Genomic DNA, 21,870 nt, shown 5'->3' with positions numbered 1-21,870 from the left:
GAAACAAGTACATCTATAAACAAGCATCAAATTGTTTATAGTACAAATAACTGTGCCCTTCATATGACAAGTAGTAATCTGTTATAAAATACTGTTACTGTCTTCATAAAGGGAAGTTTCAGCTACTGCTTATGTTTGTGTAATTAATGCTCATAGCATCAACTATAAGAGCCTCAATGCTAATACTTGAATTAGATTGGCTTTATATTATCACACTCCCTTTCAGATGGCAAATTTGCCTATGTTTTATTATACTGATAATTTATTATGATATGATCCAACTTTTTTTCACAAATCTGAATGAATGTTTCCTAGATTTTAGTTTATATGATAGACAATTTTTCTTCAATTCTTCTTTGTCTGTTGCAGTCTACTTTTTTAACATATGCGTATCGTTATTAGTAATATTAAAAATTGCATAAACTAGAATGTTAAAGTGCAATACTTCTTGCTTCCAATAGGTATTAAAGGTGTTGTGTTTCATAGAAAATTTGGTTAGTAAGCTTACCTAAAAATGATTGAGAAGTGGTAATACTTGGATAAAGTCCTTCCCTTAGGGGACCCATGAGCTCCTCAGTGTGAGAGTTGTGCAAGTCCCTGAAATGTTCTGCCTTTTAATCTCTGTGTGTATGTAAGTTCTAGTGTTTCATAACAATAGTGGAGGTATGTTAGCAGAACGGAGTTTAAAGTCAAGTTATAGAAAAGGTGCATTCATGGTTCACTGATAACTTATCATGCAAATGATGTTAGGATCAGTAAACTTAACTATTTAGTTTCAACTTCTTAACTTTGTTCCTTCAGAGACTTTCATTTTATTTTTTGAGGAGCTAATACAGCATTCACAGATTTCTGTTATGTCTAAGATATACTCCCTTCACAGATAGCAAATGTTTACAGGCTAAATTCATATTCATGTCCTTATTATAGATGTTTTTTTAAATAAACCTTTTATATTTGCGCAAGAATACGGAACACTTGCATGAAATAAAATCTGTAAAAAAATTAATCAGTTCATCTATCCTTGTCTATATTGTGAGGAAAGCCTGTAGCACTGTAATTATTTCATGCATAAAAATCTTGCATTCAGCTAATTACACACTTATTCAACCCTAATATAATGCATAAGACTATCACAATTAAATTATAGGAATAGATTAAATACAAAATGTAAACTTCTAAAATATTTGGCTATTTCTATACAGGACGTTATTTTATTCATCTGAAAGCGTAATAAAACTTTAACTTCTCCTTTACAAATGCATCTGCATAATTGCTTACTGCTATTAAATATATTTCTTCCACAGAGCTAGTGATTCTAGAATGCCCAGACAATAAAGCTTTTTCACAGTTTAAAAGAAGGTTGGAAGAAAATTCTACGTGGTCTTCCTCCTGTTTTGAACTCTGACAAGGTTTAGATGGTTCCTTTTAGGATCAGTAGGTAAGTTAAAAATATGCCTCATGGACCATTATTTACAGTCTTCTTTTACTCTAATTGGCACTGATTTTCCCACAAAGAAGCCATTTATTTATTTATTTTTCAATTCTATGCTCTTAATTTGTTTCCTCTTACTACTACTGCTCATTATTAAGCCTGGAATATATCTTTACATTAGACACAGAGTGCAATAAGATGAACATACATGATTTCTTTGCTAATTAACTTGTTAGTTGTAATGGGAATATTTATGAAATAATTGCAAGGGTAATATGTAGGGTTTGTTTTTTTTTTTTTAATTTTTTATTAAGAAAGAATAATACTTCAAAACTGGAAGTATAACACAGTTCTAGCTTAGACCCAGTGATGTGCTTAACTTATCTTTGTACTCCTATGTTATTTATTTGAGGTAGTTATTCATATTGTTTAGACTATGTTGCTTACTGTATAATGAGCTCTGGTATACAATTTAGCATTTTTCTTAATTCAGGTTTTGAATTGAACATATACTGTAAGGGAAAGAATATACTGCAGGAATGGTAGATGTAGAGGAAGGGAATTAAAACTAACTTCAAAAATTGCAGCATGATCATTCACTAGTCATTGTATTTTGTAATGTGAGATATACAGGGATTCCTTCCTTTGCTGGTATAGTGCAGTGTGACAGTGACCTCTGTGTTCCTATGTTTCACTAAGCAGACAATACATTTTGCCATTATGGTTTGTTTTTGTTTTTTTAATCTAAAAGGATTTTCATAGCTAGCCTTAAGTTTGCTTAAGTACCTCTCTTTGGATACATTTCCTTTTAATTTTTTTTTTTTTCTTTTACCATCTATCATTGTTACCAGATTACATTTGTTCTTTCCATTCACAGTGAGAAAGAAAATGTAATTCTGTTTAAATGTCTCAAATTTGAAATTAAGGACAACTAAGACTTCCATGAATAAATGCATCTTAATTAAGAAGAGAGAAATTATGGAGAGAGAAAAGCAGTTAGCAGCAGACTAAGCTGTTTGTGGTAAAGTCAGTAGTTTAATAATACATGCAGTGAATTTATTCTTTTTTCTAGGAACAGTGCGAAACAAACAGAATTGGTCAATAAAATTTCAGTGTAGTCATGTAGCACAAAGGATCTATTAGCCTGTGTAATGAAACACAGCAGATTTTGTTGAAAAAGTTTGTGTTCCTGTTGAAATTGAACATTCTTTCACAACTGTTTCTAGTTCTTTGTCGCATCTGAGATGCTAACATGGCAATGAAAATCGAATGAAGTATTTCCCTGGTTTTGCAAGGGTGTTTGCTCCATTCTTTTCCCCGAGCACTGTTAAGCTCAGTCAAATGGCTAAAATTATTGAGCTTATTTCTCAACACATCAGCAAAACCTCTGGCACCAAGGCTCGTAATAATGACCCCCCTATTTACTGAGGTATCCATAATTTCTGTTGAAATGTCTCCGAAGACTGAATAGAAGCGTGTATTGCATTTTAATTTCTCATTAAAGATCAATGCATCTAACTGAATATAAAATTGCCTTTCTGATACACTACCTTTCCTCTCTCTAAATTTACTGTAAGCCCTATTTCAAGGACTGAAGTGAACTAAAGAAATGCCTGGGACCCTGTTTGTCCCTTTATTTAGAATAAGCTTCACCTTCAAAACATACAGCGTGTATGAGCCTAGTCCTGATGGGAAAAGTAGTTTGAAATCAGAAGCATAACATGGAGCTTCATAATATTACTGAGTCTTTCAGTTGACTCTTGTTCTTTTGATAACATTTCCTTCTGTATGCATTCTAAGGTGTTCTAGAAATTAACCAGTAATATGTCAATGTCTGTCTCTTGAATCTTCCAGTTGTTTGAAAACTAAATCTTGTCTTATTGTAACTCTATCCAAAACTATCTTAGCACTCTTTTATTAAACACAGAAGCTGAAAAAGAATTCATATTTCAATACAAAAACAACTTAAAATACAACTGTAATTAGTGCTATAACAGTAGGTGGTGGTGACATAAATTGAATGTAATAACAGGAAGAAAATGTGAGATACGCACCTTGTCTGTTATTTGTCAGCCTTGTACATGTCTTTATTTGACTTGATTTGGTGGGCAGCTGTATATGTGAACAATGAAACATAGCACACAGCAGAATGCAACTGCAAAGTGCATGTAATGATCTGTAAGGGAGGATAGATGGTCTTCTATTATGGGAATCAATGGACATGCCTTATTACATCAGCAGTACTTAAATGTGGTTATAAGCTTGCCAAGATTTGAGTAGAGCTTTCTCTATATCTTTTGGTATCAACCAACTATCAGACAGAATGTGTTCTGTACATATTTGTAAATCAAAAACATCAAGTAGGGTAGATTATTTTAACTTCTCATTGTGTAAAGTTTCAGCTGAACTGTTTTCACCACTCAAATATTGTTTGATTAAAACAATGTGTTTCATGACTTGCTTTCAGCTGAAACAGTTTTAAAAGCATACTGATGTTTTGGATCCTGCGGAATGATGCCTGGACAGGCCGCTCAGCAGGGAATTGCTGCTGTCCTTGTGGTGTGGCAGCAGGGACCATAGCGGAGTCAGGTCAGGTGGGCTGAATTAGGCAATGCTGCTACATCATGTGGAAGACTACAAAGTTGTGGGGACATGGCTGAGGAACAGCTGTGAGTTGACAGTGGTAGCTTGCATTAGTGGGGAGCAGTTGTATTGTTAGCTGGGTGTTGGCCAGCACACGGTGGCTAATTGCGTTGTATATTTATATTGTTACTGCACATCTCTTTCGACTTTCCTCTTTTGTCTTAGTAAATAGTTTTATCTCAACATACTTATGGCAGAGTACTTTGACATTGTAGGTAATTTTTCTGTTGAATGTTAATGTAGCAGCCCACGCAATAAGTCATACAGCATGAAAACTTACCAAAACTTACATAGAAAGTACTTTAAAACGGATCCTTAAGAATGCAATAAAGGTAGTTGTAGCAAATGTCTGTAGCAGTGATTGTAAAAAGCAATCAAGTCTGGATGTGAAGAATGTTCTGTGATTTGTGTGATCATGTAAGAAATGCATACAAGGGTGACCGTTAAAATTGTAATAAAAATGGACTGCAGAAACAGGCTATGGTAAAGTAAATAGAAGTTCAAGTAAACTGTAAAATTAAAAAGTATTCTATGCCTTGAGTTATAAACAGATTAAATTAAATGATGCTCTAGCATTTTGAACTACTGGAGATTAGACTGGGAGCAGTAATTTTGGATATTCAGCAATGCATGCTAATGCAATTGAAGTTAGAATGATAAGGGAGAGAAATGAACAGGAGTGATCAGTCTCAGTTGATTTAAGATTATAGCAGATATTAAAGCCACAGGGCTAAAAAGACTAATTCAGAAATATAGTGTTCCATAAAAGCATGAATAGCATGCAATGCAATTGAAATTGCATTTCAACTGAGAAATTCTTGGGAGGTCAGGATTAGAATTCTTTTAAGAAAGAATTCAAATGCGAAGATTACAGATCTTACCAACTCATTTGTAGAAAGTCTTAAAGACTGGTGATCTGATGAGACAGATAGATTGTAACTTCCATTATAGCAACTGTAAACTTCTACCTTTGCACTAAGAGATGTGAAAATGTTCAGGTCTTTTAATGGCAGAACATATAAATTAATTTTGGGGAGGGATTCCAGTCCATGCATCTGGAGTGGATAAAGGTGAAATTAAAGGATTTTAACATTTTGAGGTATCAAATGTTAGGCTAATGGAAGGTGATTACATACAACAATAAACAGCATCTTACTCAGTGATTTAATTTGTCCTATTCTGACATGGTGAATTTCTAGATTCCCTTTAGACAGGGCAGACAGATTTTATTTCAAGAATATGACCTCCTCAGGAGCCAAAAGATGAAGTTTTACATCTAAGTTTTTTCTGTGTACCTAGCATAAGGGCTTAGCTGGTGATTTCTGGTTTTAATGATTTTGCTGATTCATACTAAATGAACAGTTCCAACCTTTTGCTGAAGTTGGTGTGAGGTTCAAGTTTGATGAACTTGGAGTTGCTTCATTCTAGATTTCTGCATGCTTCATTTCAGTTGTTGTATAAATGAATGCGTGTATTTATACGTACTTCAGAATTCAATATGACAAATGAAGAGCTCATTGTGGCATAAGCAATTGTAGCTTGAAATCTTAAGTTGCTTTTCAGTGCAAAATATACAATTTTTTCCAAATACTTCGTGTCTCTTTCCCCTTAAAAAAAAAAAGGGGGGGGGGGGGGTGCTTTTCCAATAATTATTTGGTAAACATTGGATAGTCCAGAAACAATGAATTGGACTCTTCTGCTTTTAAGGCTGCAGAGCTGCAGCTTGTGATAAAGGATTTAGTTTGACGACTTTTCCTACTGCATCTGGGAATAAAATTGTAGTTGTATGTTGCTTTATACTATAATTTTTGAGTTAAAACCTCCTAGGCATAAATACGTAAGTGGAAATATACTTCCAGTATGGATACCAAACAAAAAATAAAAGAATAACCTCCTCTTCTTTATGAACTAATGCTTGTACCTCTGAAAGCTTTTCAGAATCCCTACTTTGGGAAGAAATTAGAATAAAGCTTCTACTATCTCTCTTTGCAAGCTTTTAAGAAGCCTGGAACAAGAATAAAGAGGAAAACAGTATCATGACAGAGCATGCCTTGTCCTCTCTGTTCCATCATTATATTTCCTCTGGTGGTCATCTGCATTTTATGATTGTATGTGAAAAGGAGATGTTTATGTAATTGTGTCACAGTTCAGCCTGGTTCAGTCTAGTTCTGTAACAAAAGGGGTGAAGGGACTCACAGATTCATGCCCTAGGAAAAGGGAGGGCGGAAGGGAAAATGTAGGGAGATGGGTCTAGATGGGGAAAACAGCATCAGTGAGTGAAGTACTAAACAAAATAGCAGAATATGAGATAATACAACAAGGTTGGAATTGAAGCTAATAAATGAAACAAAATGAGAGGGAGTTTCTCAAACGAAAGTCCTTACACTTAATTCTGTAGGCGATGTGTTTAGGGAGCAAAGAGCTGTCTTGTGACTCCCAGTTAGTTTTATCTTTCCCTCCAAACAGAAAATGGAAACGAAACAATGAAGTCTTCTGGGAGTTGTAGTTCATTCTTCTCTTCTGAGACCGAGAGACCAGAAATGTTGACAATGCTTACATTGCTAACTACATTATTAACTTTTTAACTCCTGGTATATTATGTGACATTATGAGATGGAATGCCAATCAAAAATCATAAAACCACAACAAATTGCTGCTTAGTTTCCTGTGTGGAAGATATCGGATCAGTAAGTGATGGGACTTGGGCTCTTCTGCTGAATCTGCTGGCTGATGTAGCCAAGCTAGGATAGCCAGGACCCAACACATTTGAAATACTATCTATAAGACACACTTACAAGCTTAAGGATTTATTTCTGTGCAATACATGACCAACTGGATTGTGTGTTTACATGAATAAACTGGTGATGCTAAGTCTTCCATGACAAGATAAGCTGTGTTTTGTATCCTGAAGGTTTAGTGCTAACGTCAACCTGGGAAGTATGGAGAGTGGGTAGTTCACTGTTATGTCACCCTTGTCCTCTCCCTATGCTGTGTTCCGTGGGGTAGATAAGTCCTAGCACCAGAACTCTGTTCCTGCAGTTTACGCATTTCTTCAGACTTGCTGTGGCCTTAAGAATATAACAGTGTATTTCTGTTACTCTTTAATGTGTGTACAAGCAGTGTATTACTGTTTCTCCCAGAGGGATGTGAGTGAATTAAACTTTTTAAGATGTTCTGAGCTTTCCATACAAATATCTCATTGCAGAGTCAGTTTTGAGAGGTTCTTTTTGAAAATATGCATACCTGTAGCTGACAAATCACATTCTTCATTGTCTATTACATGTCTCAGACCAGATGCATGGGTTTGCAGTTTCTGTTGATATTGGACTTCTGTAGAAAGAATACAACTTGTTTAAAATGCTGCAGAGTTATGGTGTTCTTGTGTGCCTTAATATTGGCAATTGTGGTAATTGTGAGATATTTCTTGATATTGAAAAACACTAAAACTAGCTTTAATGTTCCTTGAATGTGGCCTATGCAAGAATATTTTAAAAGTAAAAAAATTCTTCTTTGATTTTACACAATCAATAAGGCATGTCTAGATTTTTGCTTTTGTTGTTATTTTTTTTCCACAAGGAATTGGTGCTATTTATCAGTTTTCAGCCAAGACTGAAGAATGTGAGATGACAAAATGAAATCCTGCCAGGGCTCCATTGGATTTTTACAAGAAAATATTTATAGTTAAAAATATAAAGTCTGTAGCAGATGTAAAAGTAGCTTGTCCTGCAGCAATCTCAACTACAATTAGCTGTCATTAATAATGCAAAGCTGAAAAAGTTTGCTAAAGAAATCCAGAGCGTTAATATTTTATGGTTTCTAATATGCTTTGATTTCAGTTAACTTTTTCCTAGTGGAGCCAGGAAGAAGTAGTTTTGAGTAGTGTTTTTCCATATGAGTTGAGAAATATTAATCATTTTGTCAGGAAACCCCATGGGAAGTTGCATCTTAGAAGACTTATTTTCAGATTGCTTTCTCATTCGGGTTGTTGTGATTAACATTACATGAGTCTTTTGCTTTTAAGTCCAAGTGAGAAATCTTGGTCTATCAAAGCCTGAGGCAAAAGTTGCCTGGTTATATTTGGAGTGAAATCCTGACCCTATAAATAACCAAAGCTTGACTAATGCCAAAGATTTGAATGAGCTCAGAGCACATGAAACTCCTTTCACATAACTAACAGTTAATAATTGAAACTTTTTTTTCACCCCACAGTCCTGAGGCCAAGCAGCCTCAAGTCTGCTTATCTGTTTTATCTTTATCAAAACTAGTTTCATAGTCTTGGATGGTAACTCACAGTGGTACGTAAATGTACTGTGGTAAAAGACATTGCAGTCTGTTGAATCAAAATGAAAGGGAAAGGAGTTTTATTTTATCTATATTTCAGAGGGGAGGTAATGTGAAAACATATTACTGCATTACTGCATACTCTGCTCATGGCAGCAGGTCTATGTGGAGAGTACCACCAGAAGCCTGAATCTTTCTGAAACTGCAGAGGTTGCTACAGACAGAATACTAAGAATCTTCATTAAAAACTGACTGTAAATCTGTCTGAAATCGATGAATTAGTGGCAAAAATAGTGTAAGACTGATGTTTCTGTTACTTGGATTAGTCATTCCAGATATTTAAAAAGTTCCTTTTCTTGCTGTGTGTTTTTCACATAATTGTACCTGTGACCTGTTTTCACTGGCTTAGAGCAAATTCTATTTCAAAGTCACGTATAATTACCTATATTACTAATAAATATAAAGAATTTATATATATATATATATAAATACATATATATATTACTAATAAAGGAATTGGTCTTCTCTTATCATAAAGTGGTGGTTTTGCTGTTGTTTCACTGGAAAGGAAGTACTAAGACACTGTTCATAGAATTTTGCTCTACCCTTAAAAATACAGTCTATCTCTGAAAGATGGAAATTACTTCTCTGAACAGCTATTGAAATTAGATGTAGTGATAACTACAGCATACAGTAATCATTACATTTACGTCAGTATGCTCCTTTTCAGGACTTCACATGAAGGTAACATTTTGGGACATGCTTTTATTAGAATTTGAAAAAAACAAACAAAAAAAAAACCAACCTTGTTTATTTCCATTTTTATTTATTATGAAGTCTTTTCTCAGTTTACTGTTGTGTGACATTTCTTCATCTACCTGCTCCAGAGAGTACTTTGCCTGAGGTGTGATATTGTATTTGGAAAATATTACTGGAATTTTTTTAGGCATGAATATACAAAAATTGGCCTTACTATAACTCTTTGTAAAACAATTATGTTTTTATTTTATTAAGTCACAAAAAATCTTCCGTTTACCTCCTCCTCCCCTCCAGTTTATTTTTTTTTCAGCTGTCATTTTGTAGAAAAAAAATAACATTCAGTCAGTGATTATTTTGGCACATTGTAGAGATGAAGAGCTATTGGATTTAGCTTACTTATTAACTCCTGCCAGTATTTTTCCAAAAGCATAACGTACCTGGCATTTTAGTAATTTTTAAGTATGTTTCTTTGTACCAAGGAAAACTCGTTCTATTTTTACTGTACAAAAAACAAAAAAAAGTGTTATCAGTAAAATATGCCATCTTCGTTGTCTTAAAATGACATTATAGGGGATAATTACTTTAAAGATTTATTTACTCAGAAACATTCTAGATTACCTCATTCATTAATTCCCAGCTTATTAATGGCCTTGTCAGCATTTAAGACCAGCATGACTAATCAGATGTCAACAAAATGCAATTACTACAAAGTGAAATGTAATTTTCATCCTTATATTAACACTTTTAATAAGCCCAATAGTAAGCAAAATCTCCTTTAATCACTGTGTTTCACAACTACTCAGCATAGCTACAGTTTGTGCTTCCTATTACTGTAAACTATTTCTGAAAGGATTTTTATTTTATTTTATTTTATTTTAGCTTTATAGCTAGGCTGATTACTCCCTTAAAACCTTAAAATACATTTTTTGTTTTTATTGATAGTTACTGATTAGTTTTCTGAAATACATAAGAGGTATTTCTTCCAAGATAAATGTATTTAGGAATTCAGAAGAGAATTTTAGCATCTTTTTGAGCTCATAATGGAAAGTAAAATCTATGTGAAGTTAACTTTGTTTACTTTTGTAATTCTGGGGATTGGCAAAATTAGTCAAACCTTCATCTGGATGGCACATAGGCAGATTTACAAAGTTTTTATACAATGTAGTCATGATTATGAGAGCCCTCTCCATTAGGGAAATGAGAGTCGGAGAGCCCCTGTTCCATCAGGCTTCCCTAAACTGTGGTCTAAGTGCTCTTCTCAGGATGGCTGGGCATCATCTTCTCCAACGTACTGGTTGCCTGCAGTAATTACATCAGTCCTCTGCCATTGTTCATTCTCCACTCTGATTATTACTTCTAATATTTCTAATCTTTCTATTATTTCCTCAACTCCCATTAAACATCACCTTAATCTCCTCCCAAGTAAGACTTCTGCCAGAAGACTTGCCTTTTCCTTCTGACTCTTCTTTTGTCTAGGTTTTTCCTCATCTCTTCGATTATACAAAAACACGAAGAATCCCACTGATTTACTTTTGCCTCCCTGGGGAATACTTACAAAAATATTTGATGGTATGACTTCTTGAGATGAAATATTTATAATTATAAACATAGTTTGGTATTAATATCTCTTTTACTGTTTTTTTTTTTTTTGTTTTTTTTTTTTTAAATTCTTCCCCAAATTGTTTTATTTTCTTTTTCTGTGTTGCTAACAATTGTAACTCATTAACTTCTCTTAGGTTAGGGTGGATGCCCTAGGTCATAGTTATGGGACAGAGGCTAGGTTCTCATGTCTGCATTTCCTGTATGTTTTACTTTTTTATGCACTCTGAACAACTGTTTCCACTCCTATGGTACATTCCAGTGTTAAAACAAACACAGAATCTTCCCTAAATTGTTAGCAGTGACAATTTTGATTTGACATGTGGCTTTTTGCACTATAAAATTTGTAATTCATTTTTTTTAGTTTGTTGGACAAGAGATAGGAAGAAGTGTTTGGTTATTTTGGGGGGATGGTTCTAATACAGCTCACTTCCGCTTAACCTTTTTACATCTAAATTCTCCGTGTTACTCGTAGCACCAAAGAGAATATCTCACCAGAGACACATCAGAGCATGTTCAAAAGGTAGCTGTAGTTAACTTATTGTTACCAATACACCTTCCAGAACTGTTGGTCTTTGACCAGAACTAAATTTTTTTTTTTTTGAAAATTTTTTGATGCCTGGAAATTATTACTTTTTTTTTTTTTTTTTTCCCATAGAATATGGTAGGCATGGTTAATTGTAAGAGGAATGTTTGCCATCTCCTTGATTTATTTAAAACGTTATAGGAACATAAGAGAAATATTAATTCATGTATGTACTATATATTAAATACATTTCTGACTAGATCTTCCTGATTATGTTCTAACTTAAGTCCTGTGATATGACTCTGTAATGGAAATCTATCATGAATTTGTCAGAAATTGTTTTTAACTTTTTAAAAACTATATGAGGTTAGAAATAAAATTCTTCATACAGATTCCATGTTTGCTGTCAGTGCTAAAATAAATAAATAAATAAAAAATAATCAAAAGTGAATATATTTGTAGACAGGTTTTCTTGAAAAGACATTCACATAGGTAGAAGCTTAGAAAACTTTAACTTTTCTTTCATAATAGCAAAGAAAAATTGGATATGATTTTGCTCTTAACAGGTGATTCTGTTCTTAAGAGATTTTCCTCTGGAAGATGCAGTTTCTGAGGTTCAGTAAACTACTACTGTCAACAGAAACTTGCAGAGTCTGAGATTTTCTAGTTTGTTGCAATGGTGTATGGTAAAGTTCAGTACAAAAGTAGTTGAGAGCAATCAAAAGAAAGGTTAGAAGTTCTTATTGAATAATTAAGAATAAAATATAATGGATTCCATGAATGAGTGTACTGATTTATAATGCAAGCTGACCTGATTGCCTTTTGCAGCTAAAAGTGTTATCTTTGATTTCCAAAAGATCTTAATAACCTTTGGAAGAAAGTTGCTGTGAAATGTTTGTAGAGGAAATAAAGTTAGTTGGGAAATGAGATCAGATTTCAGTTAGCTAAAAAGAGAAGAGCCTAATCTGGTATTCTCTTGCCTGGATAATCTAATTATTTACACTCAGTAAGCTTTAAAGATTTTCCATAGTTTTTTCTTTTTGTTGTTGGTTTTTCTTTTTTTTTTTTTCCTGTGGTATCACACAAACCGTGCCATTAGTTAATTTTATTTATTTATTTATTTATTTATTTTAGGTGTTGGATATGTGCCCTGCCTCAAAAGATATTTCTTGCTCTTCCAGGTAAGATGCATTAAAATTTAGCTTAGTCTTGGACATCAAAATTTTAAATCAGAACCCAACAATTCTGCGTGACATTGTATTTTGTAGTGTGTTCATAGCTTCTTATAGTATCTTACTGCCCTGAAGCTACAGATAGCCTCCTTCTTGGCATAAAGTCCTACTCATGCTCTGAGGAGGAGAGTTCTAGAGCAGAATGTCCATGCAGACCTCATCTCTCCCCAGAACCCCAGTTAGGTTCTGCCCAACCTAAGATCATCCCTAGAGTGAGACGAGAGGCCTAGTATCATCACATGCATGCAGGTGACTATCTGAAAAGAATTATTGCAAGCATCATTATATTATTTTGGTGAAATGTAATTAGTTAAGTTGCAGAAGTTTCATCCCAAGGTGATTAAATGAAACACAGTGCTTCCACAAATGTGAGTTATTTAGTGAGCTTCTCAATGATACCTAGAAAATTCTAAGGATTTTTTCCGTTAATCTGTAAACAAAATCATTTAGTATTGTCAATCTGTACTTATCAAAAAAGGGAAAAAAAAAAAAACAAACAGGAAAAGTAGCCCACATGTACTGCCCTACTTATGCAAATGGTGCATCTGATGCCTTTTGAGGTAGTGCCAGTGGTTATTTCACAGCAGGCTTAGACACCTGCGGTCAACTGATGACAAGATCAATTGAGACCACGTCCTGCCATTCTTGTTAACAGTCACCTGCTGCTTTTAATATTTGGATGTATAATGTTGTAATCTTGAGTACCTTATATTATTACATGAAGCCCAAGGATTGATGGGTCTTAAAGAAAAAATAGCAAGATATTTTTTCCTTATTATGAATATAATTCTCCCAAGTATATACTGTTGAATTTATTTTAGTCAGGAACACAATATTTACAGATTGGGATGTTTATCAGTGTGCTATGTTTGTGCCACTGCTATTGGGAATCTGGGCAACGCTATTATTTTAATCCTGTCCTATCTGTATTTGCTGCAGCAAAACTGATGCTGAGTTCTGATATAGTTGTATCTTTGAAATTGCTTGTTTTACTTTGTTGTTTGGTTGAGCTGAAGGCATTTATTCAGATTTTTCAAGCTAAACTGAGTTACCACAGCTCAAGTATGTTTGTCCTCACCTGCAGCCTCAGTACCAGATATAATTAAATACAGAGATATTGTATTGTCAGAGTTTTGTATTGCCAAATGAGGCTTCTGGTAGCCAACTCTGACAGCTTTTATCTGTCTGGATGTTGTTCTGTCCAAATTAAACTTTGCCTTTTGCTGTTTGTGCAAATAAATTATTTACTGATTTCTAAAATACTTTTTGAGGAGATTAACAGATATTACAAGAAAATGACTGCTTTTGATAAGCTATGTGACATATCATTTATTTTCTGACCAAATTTACAGTGCATGTAAATTCAATTCCCAAAGTCGTGTACTTTGCAAAACTATCACCTCCCAGTACCCTGAGAGGAACCTCAGGCAAGTAGCTGTAAAAAAAATCAACGTAACAGTTTGGACTTTGAAAGTAGCCTGGCATCTTGTCATGAAGTGGCATGAAGTTTAGCTGAGGCGACATGATCCTAAGTCTGTGAAAGTACTTATTTTGTTTTTAATTGTTTTCTACAATTTGATTAGGAAAAGTTCAAACATCAGAAATTTACAGTATATCTTGAATTAGGTTGGAGAATGAGTCAAATTTTGAGTCTAGCTGTAGAAGCTGACCAGATCTTGCCTCTCTTGGGAGATGTTATTTGTTGCCACATCTCCTGACTAGTGTGGTACAAAACTATTGCTATCTTGGGTTGCTTAAATTGAATTGATACAGATTGTTGAAAAGATGGATAAAGAATTGATACAATTTTTCAAACAAGAAACCAGTCTATTAAAAAAAAAAAAAGTTACTTGTCCATATCATAGAGAGCTTTAATGTACCATAGAGCTAACTTTCCATTTAGGATCTCAATCTAAAGGGATAATGATAAACTTCTCATTCTTCTGAAAATGGTTTGGATAATGAAAACAAGACTGTTAGATTCAGTATGTCGTGCTGAACTACTCAAATAAACCTTATAAATTTTATTCATTTATATATATATATATATATATACACACCCACACTATTGTAAGTTATTGTCAAGCCATGATTCAAAAAAACCATTTTATTTACATAAGCTGAAAATCTGCCTCTATTTTTTGTCAAGAATTAACTCTGCACTGAGTGATCAAATAAACAGTCATTGATCAAAACTGTTCTATTATCCTTGAGTACACGCACTTTCAACGCTTTTTTCTTCTGATTTAAAATTACCACTGATTTTATTAGGTAATCTGAACAGCTTTTATGATAGCTCTTGTTTGCCTACTTCTTCTGAAGTTTTTCCTGTTTGGTTTTAAGCTGTTAACAAGTAATATTCATTTCTTAATGTCTTGGTTGGCTCATAGCAGCCTATGGAGAGGCATAATATTTTTCAGAGCCAGATGGTAGTATATTTTGCATCTGCAATAGAAACAAAATTGGCACCTCCTGGAAATATCTTCTGCAGTTTATTTTGATAAGTGACCATGTCACTAGTCTTAATAATATTGTGTGTTTGCTGAGGGAGAAGAAAGGGATGGTTAGCATTTTCCACATATATATATGCATTTTTTGAAGTTGGTTTCCTACAGAAATTCAGTTTGTGAGATCCCACCATTTTGACCTGTCAGTTCATTCAGTTAATTGGTTTGAAACTACTGGATAATTTCAACAAAATGGGTGCTGGTAGTTGTATGTGAACGTTTGATTAACAGCTAGAAAATGCCTAATTAACAAGGACAGAGTTACAGACTTATGTCATATGGTGTGTTTTCATTTCTTAAACATCCCTTTTTCTCTCTATATATTTATTTAAAATGCACATCCATATAATAGAAAATCATAAATATTCTTGTTGATGTATAGAATCATGATTGGGGTATTATTTGTAGCTTTGGTTACATAATTAATTTTTCAGGATTCTGCTTCTCTTATGGAGATTCTAATAGAAACAAGAAAACATGGCTAATCTCTATAGAATCTCATCTCTATAGAATTTCATTATTTCTGATTTTTAAGCAGACGTAGCAGGAAGTCAGAGTATTTTGAATGTCTTTGAAGTTTTAATTCAAAAGACTGTAGAACTAATGAGAAAGGAATTTTCTATTGGGAAACCAGATTTTTTTGGTAGTATGAAAGTGCATTTTTTCCTCATTCTCACCTGTGTTGCAAAGTGCTAATATCATCTGGCTTACAGATGACTCTTAAAAATGTTCTGAGCAATTTCAGTACTTGTTCAAAGTTCACACTGTTAGGCAGAGATTCTGTGAGAATATGAGAACTCGTGGAAGTCTCAGATTATATATTGCTGCCGCATGTATTCTTGTATCTGATCTGAAAGTTATAAAAGCTTGCCATACTTACTATGAAAAAAATTCAGTTAGATTCATTTTGATAATCTGGTTAATTCAAAGAACATGTCTCATGAAAAACGTAAAGTAATACAGGTAAGGGTAGGCAAGATGAATATCACTTCATAACTTAAAATCAACAGTTGTTTGTATTCTGTGTCTTACTTTGTTTTGAAAATTTAGAAATTTTCTAAGAGCTTTTATTTTAGTATTTTCTAATTATAGTGAGAACTTTTTAGGAGATGGTGGCTTTTGTACATTAGAAAAAAGGAAGAGAAGTTTTCTTATTTATAAAAAACCCAGTTCTTTACATTAAAATGTGTTTTCAATAATTATATTAAGAGAAAACATTAAGGAACAGGAAATGCATATATATGATATGCTTTCATAGAAATGTGCACTCTCAATTCTTTTGATTTTCAAGTCAAACAGTGTGCAGTGTATTACAAATTAAAAGTTGTATCAGAGACACCAGAGCAAATTGCAGAACCCAGAATTAGTTGTAACCTAATTTCTTACTTCGTGGTGCATTTCTTCTTCAAATTATTAGGCTGTTAGAACTGCTTTTGCTTTAAATTGTTAGGAATAAGAAATATACTTAGAATCATAGAATGGTTGAGGTTGAAGAGGACCTTAAAGATCATCCAGTTCCAACCCCCTGCCATGGGCAGGGCTGCCACCTACCAGACCAGGCTGCCCGGAGCCCCATTCAATCTGGCCTTAAACCTTAATCCCCTCCAGGGATTTCTGGATTTCTTCCTAATATCTAACCTAAATCTCTTCTATTTAGTTAAAACCATTCCTTCTCATCCTATCACTATCCAATACTGTTTTATTACCTCCCATATTGAGGGAGAGAAAAAAAAAAAAAAAAAAAAAACTCCAAAAAAAGGCAGTTTTAAAAGATTTCAGATTCTACAGAGGTTTTTGAATGCTTGCATTCAGCTGGTCTGAAAACCAGCTGAGTAGAGGGTGCCAATTACTCCCTGCTCGTTTGCTTAAAAGAAACTGGAAAAAGTGCATGCCCTAAAACTCCACATGTAAGTGTCAGTATTGTTTATTAGCTGGAAGAAAGTTGTGTGTGTGATTGTCACTGGGAGAAGAGTTGTTCAGGAAAATAGCATTATTAAAGTAGGATAAAATTATGAAAAATGGGCTGTTGAACTTGCTATATGTAGGGGAACTGTTAGGTCAGGGTTTGAACTGGTAATTGAGCACCTGGTGAAGGGGTGTCGCTGGCTCAGGGAGCACGGGCAAATTGTTTGCACCTGTGCTCTCTGCCTGGGCAGAACAGGTGGACCCAGGGTAGAGCCAGCCTGGGCTCATTTAAGGGCCAGCCACGGAAGGTTGGGTATCTCTTAGACCTGGGCTGTTTCCTGAGATGGAGTGCTGCATAGATGGAGATCTTTGTGAGTTGGGTGAGTTCTATTCTTCTTTCTATATCTGATTATTGGCCTAACTGTGAATATTTTACCTGTTATTGTCAAGAACCTCTCAGAAAAAATTTTGCTTCTTTGTAAGCAGAATGATATATTTATATTTATATATATTTTTCTAAGAAGCTTCTCTGATTGCTATTCAAGACCTCAAATCATTCTATACTGTTAATTGCAGGAGTCTTAAAAGGTGTTCATGGAGTTTTGTGAGTTGAAATGGAAAAAATACATTATTTCTGCATTCTTATAATCACAATTTGTTGTATTCAAAAGTATGTACGTTATTTTTGTAGTGAATATGTAGCCTTCATCTTAATTGTTATAATTGGATTCAAAAGCTGCTTGCTTTTAGTAGAGACTGGACAGCATTCCTTATTCTTACTACAGTGTGTTTTTGTTTTGTTTTTTTTGTTTTTTTTTTAAATTTAAACTAATTGTGTAGGTCTAAGAGGATATGGTTTTGTTTTTTTGTTTTTGTTTTTCTGTTTTTAGTAATCTTTTCCTTATGTATATCTACTTTTATGTGCTCATGGGAAATGTTTAAATGGCATTCTACACTGCTTCGTAATTAAATGCAGTCTTTAACTATTCTGTAGCTTCTAATTTTTTTTTTTTTTTTAAAAAGAAAGGAATAAATATGTAATAAAGTGCTGAAGCAGTTATTGGTTTTGGAAAGAAATGTGTACATTTATCTACACATATATGGCAGTGCATATTTAATTACACAGAAATCATTGGTCTGATTCTATGTCTTTAGGAAAGCAGAATAAATTCTCAACAACTTTCTGAAGAGAATTATATCTAGTATTGATTTAAATTATCTCATTACATGTATTTGTATGTATTTAAAAAAAAAAAAAAGTAGATATTCCATATTGTTTTGTTGGAGATCATTAGGTACTGTAATAGGTAGATGATAAATCACTTAGACAACTACTCGTGCATTATATCACAATTTGTTGAAAGGCAGAAGAATGGATAGGGCCCTGCAACATAGAATGAAATGAGGAAATCAGTTCAGATGTTTCCTTTACACATAGGGAAGTAGACAATTTAAACTTTGTTCTGTTCAGCACTTCACAAAGGCAGGTCACTAATCAGTAATTGCTGCGATTAATAGAAACATTTTTCTTGATCTTAAGGAGTTTTGTGTCACGTGTTGAGTTTAATAGATCCTGTAGGAGCAAGTCAAATTCATGAAAGAGAGGTATTTTGTGTCTTCTGCTAGTAGCAAGTAGAAAATTCTTATTAGTTTGATCTTGCAAAATTTCTAAAACAATCTGTTGAGAAAATAAGTCTTACTGAAATGAATACTTTGAATCTGGTACTAGACCTTTTCTTCTTTTCATTGTGTAGACTACCTACCAATCCACACCCTCCATAGTTGTGCAGGGGTCTGGCATGTATTGCTCTCCTGTGTGTTTTGTCTGTTGCGTTCCTTATTAAAATGTTTTGATGTGATTTTTAATTCCTTGTAATTTGTTTGTTGAGAAACATAGGTACCTATTAATGAATGTAAAGTAGTGGCTGTTGCAGAGGAAAGGCTAGATTCTCTTGCTGTATTTATTATGAACAATATTGATCCTTTTTCTGTTTTCTCAGTGTTCAGGTAAGTAAAGCTGCTAGTAGAATACTAGAAAATACTACTATTCCTTTTTTTGTATGTGTGTGTTTTTGCCGTAATTATAGTGGAGGAATTGAAAGCTATCTTCATATCTAGTAAGTTACATGCAGAAGCTCAGGAGTAGAACCAGATCATTATTATTATTGTGTTGTTTTTCTTTTTAAACTTTGATGCATTTGTATTTAACTTACAAGACTGGAAGTGGAAGCTTACTACTGTTGTGCAAACCAAAATAAATTTCTTTGTACATTGTTTGGTGAAGCGTTTCAGTATGAATGTGAGGCTTAGGTGTTGATGTGTTGACTTGTATGTTCATACTCTTCCAAATCATTATTCCTATTTAGATGACAGCAACAATTTATCAAAGGTATAACAGATTGAAAATAACATGAGTTATCACGCAAGCAGATGGTGCACAACAGTAACTATGGTTAATAAGGCATTTTTTCCCCCCTGAAATACCCATGTTAGCAGATGTGTCCAGACAAGTGAGGAATAACAAACATGTCTGGAAGGCAGTTCCATCGCAAATTTGGTCTGAAATGAGCTGTTAAGTGTGATTGGAACATCTTTTGAGATAAGTTCATTGCCTGTTACTGAAGCTTACTGGTGATTTTAGTGGTTTAGCTGTGGAATACAACCAGCAAAAATGTACTATAGTGTGTAGTGAGAGGATGAGTGGCACTGAACCCAGATTTATAGTATGAGAGATTCTGAGTATGAGGAAGAACTTTTTTTAATCACAGGGAGGGTGAGTTCTGGCACAGGTCCCAGAAGACTTATAACATCAGTATTTGGAGACATGTTTGTTGTTGAGCTGGACAAGCTAAGCCTTGAGCATCCTGATCTTCTACTGCTTTGAGTATTGAAACTGAATTAACTGGCTTTCAGACTTACTCTCTCTCCTGAATGGAATGAGCTGTGATTTTTAAAAAAAAAAAAAAAAAAAAAGTCTGTATGCTGAAGTTCTCAGCAACACTGACATGGAAGTCTCTAATTTTGAAAGGTTGGAAATACAGTTGGATTTTTACACACTTGTTTTGGAGTAAGGGCTGCTTGTAGGAGTTTTAAGTAAATCATACAGTAAAATTAGCTTTAGGATTCAGAGAATTTAAAACAAAAGCAACTTCCATCTGATGTGAAATGTCAATTCAAAATACAAAATACAACACAACACTGGCTACAAGATGTTGAAATATTTTTGATGTGCAAAGTTTTTGCTCGCAACCTTTATGTTCATTAAGGTAGCAGCTGTCCAACCTTTTTTTACTCTATTCTGAATCATGCATTACTTGTCCTCCTACAACTACCATAGAAATGGAATGAAGTTATCATAAACTCCTTGTCTATTGTGGCAGACTTTAGAAAATTTTAATCCTGTTCTCATGTCTGATCTTGACTGTATTTTTACTTCTTCGTAATCTGAGGTATGTATTAAATTACGGAACGCAACCTGGTTCTATTTTGAGTTTTCCTTGAATGTCTGTAGTTTTTATTGTGAATTCTTTCAACCACCGCAGGTCTTCTAAAGCCCGAAGTGTATATACACTAATGTAAACTTGAGTCAATAATAAGCCATTATAAATCTTTGAAGATTGCCATTAAAGATGTAGTACTCTATCCTTTAGTTTTCTGAAACAAATTTCCTCCTGTTCCCTTACACAAACTAGTGAATAGTGTCAGATTTCTTTGCAAGGAGATGTGGATGTTCTAAGGGTTAGCATTTAAATGAAAGCAAGAGAGATCTGTTATGTATTTTGTGTTCAGTGAGTGATTACCTTAAGGAAATTTAACATGGTCATTTAGTTGTATGATAAGTCTGGATTGATATTGATCATGGATAGCAAAGGCATGATTCAGATGAGCATGGCACCTGAAAATGCCAGAGAATTCTATTGGAAATCCAGAGAATAGGTACAAGAAGAGTTTGTGAGTTAGTATGATTTTTTGTTTCTGAATTCATTGTGTAGGCTAAAATGTAGAGTGATTGCTTTTGAAACTCCTTAAGGTTACACAATTTTCTTTTTTTTACTTTTTAAAATTTTTGCAAGATTTTTTTCTGTTTCTGCTTTGTATATATTCAAATTTATGTAATGCACTATCAAGTCTGAACTCTTAATTTTTCTGAAGTTATGAAAAATTTGGTCTAGTGATTGACTGTATCAAGGCTGATTGTATAAATACAGCAAAAATAATGGTTTGTCACTTATATCATTACTCAAATATTGACCTTAACAGTAACTTGAATAAGTATGAAATCCTCTTCCTTCTCTCAGTATCATTCCTATCGTTGTCTCTTGAAGTTATAGTAATTTCTTTGTCACCAATATGGAAGCTGAAGTTTTTTTAAATGTATTCTAGAGTTTGTGAAAAGTTTGCATTCTTACCTGAGTTGACTCTGTTTCAGTAAACTATAAACAAATTAAAAACAAACAACAAAAACAACCACCTAGATATCTGTAAAGATAGGTGGCGGCAGATATAGTTGCCCTAAACCAGTTTTGGATCACAGAATCAAAGAATTGTAAGGGCAGAAATGGACTGCCAGAGATTAAGTCTAATCCCTCTGCAAAGCAAGCCCCCTACAGCTGGCTGCACAGGCAGGCATCCAGGTGGGTTTTGAATATCTCCAGAGGAGGAGAATCCACAACCCCCCTGGGCAGTCTGTTCCAGTGCTGTTACCCTTACTGTGAAGAAGTTCCTTCATATGTTGATGTGGAACTTCCTATGCCCAGGCTTTTCCCTGAAGAGCTCCACACCACCAGGTCATGTCCTAGCCTGTACTGATACTTGTGGTTATTCCTCCCCCTGAGCAAGACTCTGCACTTGCTTTAATTAAACCTGATTTGGTTAATTGCTGCCTAGCTCTCCAGTCTATCCAGGTCTTGCTGAACAAGCAAGAACACAGCCTTCTGGTGTGTCAGCCACTCCTCCCAGCTTTGTATCATCAGTGTACTGATGAGT

This window comes from Tympanuchus pallidicinctus, unplaced genomic scaffold, assembly GCF_026119805.1.
Source record: "Tympanuchus pallidicinctus isolate F22 unplaced genomic scaffold, pur_lepc_1.0 scaffold2, whole genome shotgun sequence".
Classification (NCBI taxonomy): Eukaryota; Metazoa; Chordata; class Aves; order Galliformes; family Phasianidae; genus Tympanuchus; species Tympanuchus pallidicinctus.
Note: the sequence above shows the minus strand (reverse complement) of the source record.